The sequence below is a fragment of the Thermobia domestica genome, chromosome 5, assembly GCF_964235325.1.
Source record: "Thermobia domestica chromosome 5, izTheDome1.hap1.1, whole genome shotgun sequence".
In the NCBI taxonomy this organism is placed as follows: domain Eukaryota; kingdom Metazoa; phylum Arthropoda; class Insecta; order Zygentoma; family Lepismatidae; genus Thermobia; species Thermobia domestica.
Window position 1 is genome coordinate 41,645,045 of NC_137458.1, and position 13,973 is coordinate 41,659,017.

The 13,973-nt window shown below is 34.9% G+C and overlaps 1 long non-coding RNA gene across 1 annotated transcript in view; it reads left to right on the forward strand.

Annotated features, from left to right (window-relative positions):
* Window positions 1–11,969, forward strand: part of LOC145684637 (uncharacterized) — a 54,922-nt gene extending 42,953 nt beyond the window's left edge. Inside the window, exons 3-4 of the long non-coding RNA XR_014131344.1 lie at window positions 8,474–8,641; window positions 11,259–11,969. This is a non-coding gene — a long non-coding RNA (uncharacterized LOC145684637). The remainder of the gene's footprint in view (window positions 1–8,473; window positions 8,642–11,258) is intronic.
* The last annotated feature ends 2,004 nt before the right edge of the window (window positions 11,970–13,973 follow it).

Sequence of the window (13,973 nt, forward strand, 5' to 3'; positions counted from 1 at the left end):
TCTTTAAGAGTAAAGTTTTAACCAATTGATATTAATAGGTGTAGCTACCTAGTGTCAATCTTGACAGAGAATGTCTTTAAGAGTAAAGTTTTAACCAATTGATATTAATAGGTGTAGCTACTGTGAGGTGCAGGTAGCCAGAGCCGAAACTAAGGATACCAAGAAACACCAACACAAATAAAATTAATAATATAAGGTGGAGTGGCTGGGAATATTCAAATACAAGGTAAAAAATTTACATTATATGCAAATTACAGGCATCTGCATACTTAATTCCCTGCTTGGAGCGAATGGTAATATCCTGTAGAAGCCGCCACTGCCACATATAAATTCGGTAGAGCATATGAAATTTAGTTAACCAGAACTACAGATCTCAGGGTACTCTGTATGACAGTCATGGCCTAGAAGCTACTATAGTGAGTTTATGCAAATAACAAATAGGTTAAATAAAAAAAAATATCTACTTTAAACTAACAGGTAGCAGCCTGTTTTAAACTCACTATACCCATGACTGTAAGCTTTGGTTCTATGGGCATAATACTCTCTGGGCCCCATTCAGAGAGCTGGTCAGATATACCAACAACAAGGGAAAATGCTTCCTTGTCTCACACTCCTGAAACAAAACATTTTGAATTAGTAACAGGTACTCACCCTGCAGCAAGAACAGACCAATGGAAATACTGGGTAAAGATGGCGGTTTATTTCTGTGTTTGTAGAACATAGGATGAGTGCTGATAATAAGTTAACACTCCATTTACACATTAACTTTGAACTTTCCTTCAGTAGTGCACTACTCACCACACACTATGATAATATATATATATATATATATATATATATATATATATATATATATATATATATATATATATATATATATATATATACACCACAATTTTCTTATCAATATAAAAAAAATAAAAGAGGATGTGTTGAAACTTGATATTTAGAGATCTGTTTGATCTCAGAAAAAGTTGTAATTTAAATTCAAAGCATTTTCTGAGATCAAACAGATCTCTAAAAATTAAGTTTAACACATCCTCTTTTATTTTTTTGTTATATATAGTGAAAAGAAAATTTTGGTGTATATATATATATATATATTTCATAGTGTGTGGTGAGTAGTGCACTACTGAAGGAAAGTTCAAAGTTAATGTGTAAAGGGAGTGTTAACGTATTATCAGCACTCATCCTATGTTCTACAAACACAGAAATAAACCGCCATCTTTACCCAGTATTTCCATTGGTCTGTTCTTGCTGCAGGGTGAGTACCTGTTACTAATTCAAAATGTTTTGTTTCAGGAGTGTGAGACAAGGAAGCATTTTCCCTTGTTGTTGGTATATCTGACCAGCTCTCTGAATGGGGCCCAGAGAGTATTATGTCCATAGAACCAAAGCTTACAGTCATGGGTATAGTGAGTTTAAAACAGGCTGCTACCTGTTAGTTTAAAGTAGATTTTTTTTATTTAACCTATTAGTTATTATTTGCATAAACTCACTATAGTAGCTTCTAGGCCATGACTGTCATACAGAGTACCCTGAGATCTGTAGTTCTGGTTAACTAAATTTCATATGCTCTACCGAATTTATATGTGGCAGTGGCGGCTTCTACAGGATATTACCATTCACTTCAAGCAGGGAATTAAGTATGCAGATGCCTGTAATTTGCATATTATGTAAATTTTTACCTTGTATTTGAATATTCCCAGCCACTCCACCTTATATTATTAATTTTATTTGTGTTGGTGTTTCTTGGTATCCTTAGTTTCGGCTCTGGCTATCTGCACCTCACAAAAGCTGTATAATATTCAATATGCATACTAATTTTCAAGCAATTAATTGTATCACAAATTAATATATTTACATAATGATATGTAAATGTGCCAAGTTTGGGGCACGAGTGGCCTGCTCTCTGGAGGTCTTATACTCATTTTGTGCACTAACCCGTATGGCCTTCCGTCTTTCGTCTGACGGGGAAAAATTACAATTAACATTATCCAATTCATCCATTAAACTAAAAGGTTTTATGCACTCTCCATTCAACTCCAAGCATCGAACTACTAGATCTTCAGTCTCGCAATCTACTGATATAAACGCCACTTCTACATCATGAGGATGTTTGAGATGTAGAAGGCCGGTGTCATAGTCTAACACGGCACGAGATTCAGTGAAAAAGTTGGATCCTAGTATCAAAGACCTATTCAAGCCTGAAATTATTATACCTAAAGTATGATATTCCTTCCCTTGTATCACAATGACTAACAGAGTTTGGCCAATTAGCGTCGCTGATTTACTACCAAAAGCGGACGTTACCAGTATATTCTTCGCACTCAAAAATGCGGGTGGGGGTTGGCTATTTGAGACGGAGTCCCAACATTCTTTTGAAATGGCGGAGCAGGTCGCCCCGGTATCCAATAAACCATTTACTTCTTTTCCAAATAAACACACATTTATCTCTGGTAGTGAGATGACGTTATTTGAAGGTAATGGTTCATTACAAGAGTCAAAAAGGTTCTTAAAAATGCCATTCGCTTCCTCATAAATTTCCCTATCAATGTCTATATGTTCTCCGTTCCTACTTAGTAATACTAATTTATTTTCTAACATGCCTTCATCAAAATACTTCTTAGTTTTTATTTGTAAACACAAATTGCAATTTTCTTCTTCTGATACATAAATCTCTTTCACTGCGGTTTCGCAAGAGTCATCAATATTTTCCTTCTATAAACTAGTTTCTGAATTTCGCACATACTTGGGATGTAATTTCGTCAACTCGGGTGAACAAGTTCTCTCCGTGTCCATCCTACCGCCGCCGCAAGTATATGCGGACAATCCTCATTCCCTTGAAGAAGGAGATGCGGATTGGTTACTCCTGGTAACATTTGTATTCTGGTTGGGAGGAGGGGGCGTAATGCTTTGAATTTAAATTACAACTTTTTAGCTCCTCATTATTTTGTGAGTTTAAAGTCTCTGACAGTCTCAGAGAGGAGGAATGCAATAACACACATTTTAATATTGATGCACACTCTGATGAATATAAAAATTAAAGAAATTAAAATGATCAAATATTTTAATATGTTCGGCGCACTGTTCCTGTAGCGGATGGACACTCACACACACGGTTCAGGGTCGAAATCACCAGGTAATAATGTACATTCTCATTCCACTAGAGAACTGTAAAGTTATTGTCAGTATGATCTTCAAGACGACAAACTATACTGAATTTGACATATTACATGTCAATAAATCGAGCAATTTACCTATTGCTTGTATCCTTGTTCAAAAGTCCAAGGAGGGACTGCCTTAAATGACGTGACAGGCCTGTAATATCTCAACTAGAGATATTAGATATTTAAGTTTCCACTTCCATACTGGAAGTAGTAAATGCACCCCTGTGCTAAGATGGGGTTTTTAGACAAAACTGTCTACTTAGTTCTGCTTCATGAGGTACAGATAGCACTGTGTTGTGATGAGAAAAAAAAATTATGTTAAAAGTAACTTTTCATGGTAAATGGTCGTCGATACGGATGACTTAGTTTTTCACAACTTTAAAATATTAGCACTGCTCAACGCTTTGATGTATCTCACAATAGAGGGCACTGAGTAAAAGCAAAGTTCACCACACACACGGTTTCCCGATACATGTTGGTTCATGTATGTTCAACAGGAAATCCCTGGGAGACCGATGCTCACACGTTTTCCTGGGTCAAAACTGCCCGAGACTTAAGGAAGTATAGATGACTTCCTTCTGCAATAATACGACGTTTTCTCCTCTAGAGCTAAGAATCAACTTCCCTTGTCCACCCACTGAACAAGTATATTAATCGCACCAAAACTAAGAAAAGGAAGGACTCGCTCCTTTTCGAGCCTTTCAACAAAGGGTTTTGTGCCTCCGGCGATTCTACTGGGAGGTCTTCCGCAAATACCAACTCGGAAACCTGCTTCTGGATGCATTTTCTCCCAGCAATCCTTTGACAGGTGCTGCTATCACTTAAAATGGCGGCAACATTGGAAGCTTCTGCTCACAACAGAAGTCTATGGAGTTTTCAAAACACATAATTATTTTCACTTGTAACTAATACTACGAATAAGAGAAATACATGATACTATATACAGAATAAAAGTAAAATATACATAGAATATATTTATATTGGTGTCATAAACTGTCATCTCTCACAGTACTTGAAATAAGCCTATTTTCCTGCGGCTGCCTTTCAAACCGTCTGCTACTAATTGGCATCCATGTTTGTAGGAGAGAGAGAGAGGAAAACATCTTTAGTTATTATTAATTTTGACAGTTACAAGAGCCAAATGTCTTGTACGAAAAGGGATACACGTTGACAAAAATAGTCATGAATTTAGAACGGTATTTCCAAGAACGAGTGAGCGTAATACGTTAATATTAATATTTAACATAGAAAATGAATCAAAATAAAGTAAACATTTCAAAACTGCTGTGCATCCTGGGTAAAAATTCTAGGCCCGTCCGCTGACGATACTGGCCATGGGTGAAGGGGGGGGGGGCGGAAGAGACGCTTCGAGCTCGCTGCTCAAAAAATCACACCTATACAAATCCAAAAACTCACATGTTGACGCTAAAATTTTTACAACATTTTCAACAATAGAAGTTGAGCGTCTGTAGGCAATGTTTCCAAATCAACTTTGCTTCACTAGAGGAAGTGAGTATGATCCTTCCTGTATTTAATGAGTCGTATTCTCTCGCTCATTTAGTGATTTCCTGCAACTGTGAGTTGTGAAGGACCTCACATACAGTATTCCAGGCGACGAAGAGTCGCGAAAAAAAATTCTCTGTTAGCGTAGCTCCGTCTTCCAAAGTTCCAAACTCAATGCATGATTCAATAGAATATGCTTTTATTTCTTCTTTAATTAATCCAATGTAGAGTAATATAATTACTATCTTCCTTCATCCCCATTTATACTATATATAATATAATGATCCAGTAATGAGATGCACGCAAATAAAATCAAATATCAATAGTCTATAAAAGAAATAACATACATGAATAAATACAATATAATACAATATTGCATTAATATTTCCGTACTACGCTCGGTGTTTAAACATTTTAATCATAATAATAGATAATATTCAATATGCATACTAATTTTCAAGCAATTAATTGTATCACAAATTAATATATTTACATGATGATATGTAAATGTGCCCCTCATCTGCATTTTGATATGCAGATGAAGGAGAAGGACTTCGGCCTTCTACACTACCTAGTGTCAATATTGACAGAGAACGTCTTTAAGAGTAAAGATTTAACCAATTGATATTAATAGGTGTAGTTACGTAGTATCAATCTTGGCCCAATTGGTATTAATACGTAGCTACTTAGCATCAATCTTGGCAGAGAAACTTTTTAACAGTGAACTTTCAACCAATTAATACATGTTGTTACGTAGTATCAATCTTTGCAGAGAATGTTTTTAGAAGTGAAGTTTTAACCAGTTCGTATTAATAGGTATAGCTACGTAGTATCAATATTGGCATAGAACGTCTTAGAAGCTTTAACCAATTGATACTAAGATCTATTCCAGGCAACCTGATAGGAAACTCCCCTTCCTCCCACCACTCTCCAGTACGGAGGGGAAATCAAGCCGTTGACCTTCACAGGGAGGGAAGCTTTTCTAATAAACAAAATCGTGTACACACTAAATTCGTACGTCAATTCGCTCGCACCTGATGGCGAAAAAGCACTGACTGCTGTTTTTTACCTGTCAACCCCAAATAACAAACAATTACTGTTTTTAATTGTTGTCTTTAAGAAAAGTATTTTTTACTATTTATGCATTAAAGTTTTGGCTTTAGTCCTATTTATTAAATTGCATTTCTAGAAATAAGAACTAATTCGTTATAAAGTTAATTTCCATCATTGTTTCACTTAAGAATCGGGGGTCGACATTCTGTCTTTATTTACAATTTCAAGGAAGGTAATCTTCTGGCTGTCTGAGTATCGAGTGCGCAGACTATCGACCTGTGCAAATATTGTATGAATTTAGCGTGTGTGGTAACTATATTATATATAGTGTCGTGTGAAATTAGTGCATATTAAATTGTATTCTGTATCCATTATGTTTTGTATAGTTTATATTATCTGAAACAAATTTTAGTGCATATTAAATTGTAAATAATTGCGTATTTAGTGCTTTGTGAAGCGACAATTCATGATGCTTGCAGTAGTTCTGCGATAAAACATGAGCCCGGGACAGCGTTACGAAGTGGTGAGAAGCGTTGCATTTTGAATATCTTCCATGCTTTAAGAGAACAACACCCTAATTTAACTGTTGAAGAATTCGCCGACATGACTGGGAAACAGACAAGTGTAGGAAAGGCAACTGTTTATAGAAGTAGGCGGGAGGCTAAATTTAATGAAAATAAATTAAGAAGTACCAAAAATACGCGTACAAGTATTTCCCTTTCGGAAAACTATGACGACTTCACGAAATCGGCAATTTGATCAAAGGTACATCAGGTCTTTTCCCGTAATGAATTGCAAACGTTAAATAAAATTCTGATAGCTATAAATACCGATGATGAACTGCCCTGCTTTTCTCACTCAACTCTCCATAGACTGTTGAAAATAATGAAATTCAAGTATGTATAGCACCCATTAATTGCATTGACCTCCAGACAAGAGTTCTGTGAGAACTAAAAACTTTTGTTGGGGCCATGGTGGCTCCGTGGTAGAGCGTTCACCTCTGGGGCATAAGGCCCTGGTTCGATCCCAGCTCGTGCTTAGTGGGCTTTGTGGTGGACAAGCACTGTTTTTGCAGATTTTCTCGGAGTTCTCCTGTTTCCTCCTACTTTTTTCTTTGCACTGTTTCATTCATTGTCGTCATCACAGTCTCCTTTAGCCTACCCGGCATAACTGCGATACGTAAAACTCAAAGATTTAATTTCATTTCCAAACATCTGTTACTCTCCCTCCCCCTCAACGGTCGTCAGGACTGTTGACAACTCCGTTTTTATTAAAATAGTCAAGTAACAATTCAAAAGTCAATTTCCTCTGTTATCAATTGGCTAAACTCAAGGCCAACGAAAGGGCTGGGTGAGGATTGCAACCACACAAGGCGCCAAATTTTAGGGAATTTTAGGGGCATCAAATTCACTGTGATGGTTAAGCTCCAATATTATAATTTTGCTTGAAACGACAGACTCAGACATGGCCCTGTTCAAATTACGTAGCATCTGCAGTTACTATTTCGTGTCAGGCTTCAATCAATCTGGGATTGTTTTTCTAAGTCCACCATAACAAATTTTCCCCCTTAATAAATTCAGAAGACTTCAATGTTGATGAATCTTGTATGTATGATGCTTTACCGTAAATTTATCGCCTCGTATTAATAAACAACAAACAAAAAAAAAAAATACTTTGCCACCATCACATCAGGTGTACGTACGAAGAGAAAAACGTAGGAAAATGATTTCATTGAAAAATAATCAATAGAAACCAGGGCATTTGCCTGAGTTGAGGCGCTCGGGGCGAGACGCATTTATTCACTATTATCAGTGTGTATACATTTGGTTATTTTTCTTCTGGTTCTTTTTAATGTAAGAACACATGTATATAAGAGAGGAAACAAGAAGTGTATTATTATTATTATTATTATTATTATTATTATTATTATTATTATTATTATTATTATTATTATTATTATTATTATTATTATTATTTCAGGTTCTATTGTTATTATCTTAACGCACTGATAATTTACCCATACATATTGTACTTGGTTTCCGATTTTATATTATAAAATTCATGTATCAAAGCAGTAAATACCAATTCAATTACCAACCCTGACATCCCTTGCCATTCCAACATTATGTCATAACCCCGACTGCCAAAAAAGAAGGAAAATAAACAATACAACTGCTCAATAAAATTTCCATTAAAATGACACATGTGCTACTTACTCACTAATGCAGGTAAATGTCATTAAGTGTTTTAAAATACTCAATGTTATTATGAAAGTTGTAGTTTATTATTTAGGCCTAGACATATTTAAATACACTCTATACCTCTGTGTGCGGGGGCTGATGGTGGAAGACGGAACACCAACATTCACCTGTACTTGAGCGTGGTGGGGGAAAAAACTTCTTCTTTTTCCTATCCTTTTATGTGAAACAGAGAATAATATGTGTGCCGATTTAGTACCAATCTTAACAAAGGGGTCTTAGAAGTTTTAACAAATTAAAACTAATAATTGCAGCTAAATAGAATGAAACTTTGACATTGAAAGTCTTATAGGATGCTTTCTGAATCTTGAAGCAAATGAAATCTAATTCATAGTATCAGACTTGACAGTTTTTTTTTTTTGTTATTTTTTTACGTTTTAACTAACTGAAACTGATCGATATAACTACGAAAGAATAAAGTTTTGACAAAGAAAATCTTAGGTGTTTGAACAAAGCAAAATGAAATGAATTTTTTATTTTATATTCTAGGTAATGGATGGAAGTAAATTATTGGGTTCCGACCGCCGTTATCCTAGGTTTTCCTCAGATTGTCATGTTGTGGTGGCTGAGTAAACCTTGAGACGCTTCGAGATGAAGATAGGATGCGAAATAAATCTCGCCGCATCGAGGAACGAACTTTGGTCCTGCAATTTGTAGGTAGATGCATTATCAACTACTTCACCGAGTTGTATGTATTACTATGCATACATAAATTGGAAGCACTGAAATTTGATAGATATACAGGGTGTCCGAGAAGTCTGTACCCTTAGCTATGAGTATCACAGCTAAGATTGTCAGAGTAGATTTTGTTGTGGTATTGGTAACACTATTTCATGTGCCATGAATTGTCTGGGGGTACAGTAGGACGAGGCTCCAGCCCATTTTCCACTTCAGGTGTGTATGATTTCCTTAATGAACAATTTCAAAGCTGCTGGATTGGACGTGGCTCCCCATTTTCATTCCCATTGAAATAGCCCCTACGAAGCCCGGACTTTACAACACCGGCCAATTTATTGTGAGAATAATCAAGTCACATGTCTCTCGTCGTCGATATAGGAGAGACAGAGAATTGCGCGAAAGTTTGGAGTACGTCTTGCGACCGATAACTTCTCAAATGCTCCCCAATATATGAAATGCGTCATGTAGATGCATACATCTCTGTGTACAGCAAGATGGTATACATACAAAAATATACTTTATATATGTAAGTAGTCAACTGTAGTATGTACGGAATAAGTAAACAAGAACCATACTAACATTGCTCTTTGTGGTACTCAAAAATAGAGGTACAGTAACTTCTCAGACACCCTGTAGTAATATATAAAATACATATAGTAGTGTAAAAATTGAAAATAAATTGAAATCGAAATATACCCTAAGAAGGAATCAGTAGATAGATCGATTGCTATTTCATTCAGCAGGAAAAGTAACAAATATCTAAAATCAAGTGTGGAAATACAAGAAGATTATCGATTAGATTATTAAAGTAATATTGAATATTTAAAAGTTAAAAGGGAACACTGAATATACTGTACATCGGCTAATTTACTTATTGTTATGTTTCCTTTATACACTGAGGCTTAAATATGCGAATATCAGTTGATCAGCCATATACAGTGTATAGATATAAAACCAGAAAGTCTAATTTCAGTGATGATTTAGCGTGCAAGACAGCAACCTTGATACCGATTAGATCTACTGGTAAATGCTACATTACAATAACATTCTGCGACCTTAGGGTACCCCTGGGAATCCCTAGCTTTAAGTGATTACAAGGAAATAAAGTAATGTTTTACTCATGATATTCTAATAAACTCAGTTCCAACTCTTCCTACTTAGAAGATACATCTACAATATAAACACTAAACCCTACTCATTGTCTTTGGTAATCCTTTCTTCGGTAATAAATGTAATTAAAGTTTTAATGTATAAATTTCTTTAATACGTTGTGAGGTTCATTTGTTATTATGTAACAAAGTACTGTTTACTCTTAGCGATTCTAGTGACCTTGCGTTGAGTTTTCGCTTACGTCAGAGTGGATCCTTCATTTTGTTTCCTTCATGAAAACGAAAAAGAAGAAGAAACACACACACACACAAAAAGAGGTATAGCCAGGCAACAGGGAACATGTGCATGAAGGACTTCCTCTTCCCTTAGACCAAAACCGGAACTACAACTTTTTATATACATACATGTGCAGGAGGAGTACCATTGATATTCGTGGAATACATTTCTAAACTGTCTCATAGCTTCCATCTTTTTATTTCAAGGATAATTGGACACTGTAACATGGGAAGACCAATATTTTGTTCGCGTGAATATGGCTAGCAAGACTTTTAAGGAAAAGCATCATCTTTATATATATATTGCTGCCCATCTTACATTTTCAGTAAACGCACAAAGTATACCAGTCTAACATACTACCTTCACATTGTTGTTAAAATATAATCAAAAGTAACATTAGACAGGGCCGTCGCGTGGGAGGGGCGAACGGGGCTCCGGGACGACAAATCCACAAATTTGAAAGAATTCAGATTCTGTTGATAAATGATTTTTTTTTTAATCTTAATCCAGATATTTTAATATTGATCAGACCACGGACACAAATATACGTCGTTTAATTATGCAGAAGTTATTGCTTGACAATTGTTTTGAACTTGTTTTCGGACATACTAAATACATCTACTACGTAAAATCTAATTATTTCGTTATATGAAGCACAGATTCTCCACAGAGGAGATTTATGTAATATGTTAGCCCTTGCTGGTGACGACGCCGGTTGTAATTTCTTATGGGCGTAAAGGAGGGGCAGATAAATATATATATATATATATATATATATATATATATATATTGGAGGGAGGCAGATATTTTTCATACCAAAAATGATAGTTTTATTATGTTTGACTTACATTACAATATAACGTATCTTTCATTGTTGTTCTCATATTGCATAATTATAAATTAAACTTATTTCAAGTAAAATTTGTATCTAACAAATAAGGTAACATCTGCACATGAAATATTTTTCAGTGCAACTTATAGCTTAAACTTAAATTGAATGAATTTTGCGTATGCTACAAGTAACTTTATCATACGTATGTTATATATATATGTATGTATATGTCATATACAGTATATGTAACTAGGGGTTGCTGAAAAAAGTCCAACCGAGAAGGAGTGTAGGTAGAATAATGAAATTGTACAGTTTTGAAGGACAATATACAAACACAAATTTTCATATTAATATTGAAATTCTTATTGCGTTTTTCAGGTCTCTGAAGTGATTATGTGTCCAACCAGCGAACTTTAAGAACATCGAGATCACAGCTGTCATAGAGAGGTAAATTCATGAGCAAATCAGTGAAACACTATGGGACTCTCCTCCGTTATACACAATGTTGAAAAAGTGAGTGGCACAAGATTTTTCAATAGATGATGCTTTACATCCAGGATGACCAAAAGCAGTGACTGTCTCCGAAATCATGGATGCAATTCGTGACATTATTCTTGAAAATTGCAAAATTTCAGCACAATTTTTTGATTGTGTGTCAAAGATTATGGGTATTTTTTTTTGTAGAATGTGTCGGTAGCATAATTCATAATGACTTGGGCATGCGCAAGTTCTCGGCATAATGGGTTCCCACAAATCTGTCAGAAGATTAAGCGAGTGAGAGTGACGGCATCAAAGGAAGTCTCCTCCAATTTTGACAATAATGCCGATCAACTTCTGTCACGAATAGTAACCATGGACGAAATATGGTTGTCCTGGAGTAAAAGTGGAACTGAAAAGGTAGGGGGACGCATAACATCACGGCATTAACCTTGTCTATCATTGCCCATTGTAATTCTTTTAGAAAGTGGGTGACGCCACAGATATTTTCTGGAAGTGAGGGGTTGAAGTCTTCCCACGTTCCCCTAACTTTTATCCCTGGTTGTATTGCTACGATTCTGAAACAAAACAAGTCAATGGAGTGGTAGTAGAAGAATAAAACTTCATAAATAATATAACTCAAATACGTTTTGTCACTTTCTTAACTGAGTTTAATATCCACTCATGAGAAGCGTACATAACAAGATGTCTATCTCTACACACACCTATTTATTATGTATCCATAGCAACCACTTCTTTTTTCTAATTTACGATTACAAAAGAATAATCTATTGATATCTCTACGTATCTTTCTTTTCTTTTTACATAATACTGTTCCACTAATTCGCCTATGATCGCCTTTTTATAAAGTGGCACAGATTGCCAATAATATATACAACAACACAACAACGTTATCGTTGTACAATGTCGTCCGAACGGGACTTCTGTAATAGTTTCACTGTGAAGGAAAGAACCCTGGGTTAAAGTTCATGAAACACTTACCTTCTAAATAGCCCTCGTATATACCGGTACTCAATATTATTTTTAATACAAATATTTTACTCTTCAAATATATAATATATTATAACATTACATTTTTTATATTTATTAATATGTCAATTTTCAATTATCATCAATGGGCCTATTCAAAATTTAAATCTAACTAATAGTTTCCTTCATGTTCAAACAACATTAATCACAAATAAAGATCTTTAAAATATTAAATATTAGTAGGATCAGAAAGCATTAGAGCATATAAACATATGAAAAATTAAGAGATTCGATATTCATTATTCATATTCTTTCCGTAAGTTGCATCTGTTTTATATATTTGTCATTACCTTGATGCGTTTACATTAAAATTATGATCTTTTATTTTTACATATTTATAATATTCATATAAGTAATTATGAGATTTCAATATGTGAGGCACCAATTTTAGGTGGAACACAAATTTTGATTCGATGTTCAAATTTAAAATCCTTAATTACCAAAACATAATTTCATTACTTAACATACATTTTAATAATAAATCGAATAAAGAACATAATAACCATAGACGTAAGCAAAGGTCGATTTAACACAAATCCATCGGACGCCTTTTTGATAGTTCAGGTTATACGTTCAAAGGGTTCAATAAAGCTACATTGTATAGCACTATCTTGTGTACGTTCTTGTCTTTCATAGGATGTTACCATATTTTGATTCCTATTTACAGAATTCCTGCCATCTACAAATTGATTTTGTGAAAATCTGCGATAATTGTTATTTCTGCTGAAATTTCTATTGCCATTTCTAAAGTTTCTAGTTCTATTTCTGCAACTAGATTGTGTTTGATTACCGGTACCATTATAGTTGTTCCCTCTATTATTAAAACCAGGCACATTGGAATTATTTTCAGGTTGTACATTTACATTACGAACAGAAGCATATTGTGGCTGATTACGTCCAGAATTACCCTGACCTCTATCTTGCATTCTATTATTCTGTATTGCTGACTGACTTTCATAACTTTGAATAAGCATAATTAAATGGTTAAAGTTGATGCATTGTGCCGACATTAACAGTTGCTGTAATCGGAATGGCAATAAGATTCTAATGGAAGCTATAATACGAGATTTCGGATGATTTGAATTTAGTGATCTCAACTCATTGTATGTAGATACTACAAATTCCGTAATACTTCTATGCAATTTTGGATTAAAATGCTTTGTTCTCAAGATGGCATCTCTATTCGCTTTCATGAAGTCATTTTCGTAATTAGATAATAGAGCATTCTTAAAATCAGAATATGTATGAAGACTACCCCTGATAGCCTTAAACCATGTTAAACAGGGTGGTAACAATATATGCGGCAATAATTTTAAATACTGCGGCTCATCTACACCTATAAGCTCGCATTCATCCTCAAATTTTTCAAGAAACTCCCTAGCGGGTACATTTTCCGGTATGCCACTGAATTTGGTAAGTGATTTAACTTCACTGAATCGTATGGGTTTACATGTTATAGTCTTCATATACCTGTTGGAGCTTCGCCGGGATGACTGCCTCACTCTTCTTTCCCTATCGATGCTTTCCTCTCCACAACTTGAAGGTTCATTAGCTTCCAACATCGTC